Raw genomic sequence first — 2,748 nt, 5'->3', positions numbered from 1 at the left:
GACTAAGACTCATACCCTCATCCCTGAGCAATATAACCCTTAGAAGTAATTCAACAAGAACCTGAATTGAAAGGAACCTCCCTGCACACATGCAATTCATAAATAATGCTATTGTATAGGCAAGAATAGAAACAGATGAATTACTCTACGAATTAATGAAAAATAATATGGAATTAAGAATAAATTCTAATACATGAGAGTTTACAAGGTTACATCATTCCCTAACAACAAATATAAATTAGTTCCTCATAGACATGGGGGAACTCTATGAATAATGAAAGAAAGAAAGAAAATGGAAGATTAAGAATTGGCTAAGAGTGTATTGCTATGCTCTGCTCTGCCAGGGATGCAAAACCTATAGCCCCAGGGTGCTTTAAATAGTGTCAGAGGCGTGCCAGAGCAAGGCCCGGTCCAAAAGAATCAAAATAGAGTTGAAACTGGGCCTGATCCACCGAAACCGTAGCTCAAGCGTCGAAAGAGGCCTCCCAAGCGTGAATTGAGGCTAATGTAAGGCTTGGGCGTTGAAAATGGTCGCCTAAGCTACGGAGCCCCGCCGCCAGGGCGGTGGATGTCGTTTTTGATCGCCTAAGCTTTGGTTCTGGTCGCTCGGGCTACGTGTTTTCCCTTTTTCATGTGCCTTTTTGACCCCTTTTGAGCTCCATCTTCTTGGTCTTTCATCTCTTCTTCCAGTATTACTTCAATCTCTGTCAAAACAAGGGGAATTAGTCATAAAATCATTGAAATAAACCTCAACTCTGTTATTCACACAATTTGTTCAAAAAGCATGAGTCCAAGCAAGTTTCTAAGTGAAAAAGGGTGCTTCTAGTATCAAAATCACATAACAAATAACGATGTTTTAAACCGTTATCACAACCCCAAACTTAGAACTTTGGTTGTCCTCAAGCAAACCAAATGTACTCAGCTTTTCAGAACAATTACTACATTGACTCAACCTTTTTGAAAAACTTTTTCTTTCAAGACAAGGAATCACTTTTATCAATTCACCCCGCATGAAGATCTCCGTCAAGATGTGCAGATGCCTTAATTGAATAAAAGTCAATGTGATGCTCAAATACTTGCAACAGGTGCTATTCTTAAGAATGATCAATCAACCAAGCAAAGATGCAATCAGAAATTCAGAGAACTATTCCTCACCAAGGAAAGTGTTTCACTCAAGCACTCATAAGTGTCTCACTCAGCTCACAGGTGTATAGTGCAGTGTTTCTCTCTACTATCACAATGTCACACAAATTAATTTTTCCTTTCATTTACTCACAATCAAACATCTTCACAAGCAGGTTATCATCACAAGGGTTTTTCATGGCTTGTAACTTGGTTGGGCTAAGAAGGAAATTGGTTTTTCTGGTCAGCAAAGTTCCTTGAGTTAAGAGAGACATTTATGAATTTGTCATTCAAGATCAACTCTCTTTCTTTTTCCTAGTCCTTCCCTTGCAGTGAGCTCTTTCTTTTCTTTTGAACTTTCTTTTCTCACTTTATTTTTTTCCTTTTCACTTGCTTCTTCTTTTGATTGCTCACTGCCTAGAGAAGTGGGTTGTTACTTGGTAACCCCAAACTTGAACCTTTATCAGTACCTCATCAAATGTTCTCAACTTAACTCAAGGTAAAGATTTTTCAATAAGGTTTTTCAAAACATGCATAAGGCTTAAGGTTCAAAGGTTAGAACAAATTGTTCTCTTTTCAGTGGGCAAAAATTATGTGAAGGATAAAAGAATAAGGGATAACAAAAGATGACCTTGATCATATGGAACCTGAAAACTAGTAGTTTAATCACAAAAAATTTGGGAAAAATCATGCATGCTTCCAAAGTAATAACGATTCTTTAAAAACAATTCAGAAGCCCAAAACTCACACAAGTAGACTCACAAGTTCTAAAATTTAGAAAAACATCCTGCTCAGTATCTCAATCAAACTTTATCTCAAGCACCTGTCTCACAAATTGGGATTCATCACTTATCATGCATCATCTTAACTTCAATCAAACACTATAATCTCATAAAGCAAAACCCACCACACAAAACAGGCACAGTTGAATCAAAGCAGTTCAGTTCATTCAAGCAGAGCACAATAAAAAAACTAAAATAAAATGGAATAGAACAAAAAATTAAAACAAAACAAAAACAAAAATTAAAAGTAAAAGTTTAGAGAATTGAGTTGCCTCCCAGCAAGCGCTTCTTTAATGTCACTAGCTTGACCCAATAAGCTCATGTCACATCTTTTATTTTGGTGTCATCTTTTCCTTCAGCATACCAACTGGTCTTCAACATCTTCCTGTTCACCTTCTTGGTTCTCCTAGAAGTAGGAGATTCAATCTCTATCAGCCCATCAGTTTTGAGTTCTTTCACAACCCAGAGCTTTTTGTTGAGCTGTATAGGCAGACCTGGTCTCAGTCCTTCATGCTCCTTTAGAGGGTTTTTGGTGAACAACTGCTCCTTTGCTATCTTTTTCCTCTTCATTAACCTGTGATAAAGAACACTTTTTTACCTTTCTTTCTTGATTTCACAGCCTTGGCACCAGACCCGGGTGCATCTTTAAATGTAGCTTTGAAACTAGTTTTCTTCACTTGGGTATACTGCCCAGTATTGCATGCTTTGAAGATCACCTCCTCTTTTTGGTCCTTGAAAGTTATGGTACCCTCATCAACATTGATGATTACTTTGGCCGTCTTCATGAACGACCTTCCAAGAATAATAAAGATTTCTGCATTTTCCTCCATCTCTAATACCACAA

This window comes from Vigna radiata, unplaced genomic scaffold, assembly GCF_000741045.1.
Source record: "Vigna radiata var. radiata cultivar VC1973A unplaced genomic scaffold, Vradiata_ver6 scaffold_338, whole genome shotgun sequence".
Lineage (NCBI taxonomy): Eukaryota > Viridiplantae > Streptophyta > Magnoliopsida > Fabales > Fabaceae > Vigna > Vigna radiata.
Note: the sequence above shows the minus strand (reverse complement) of the source record.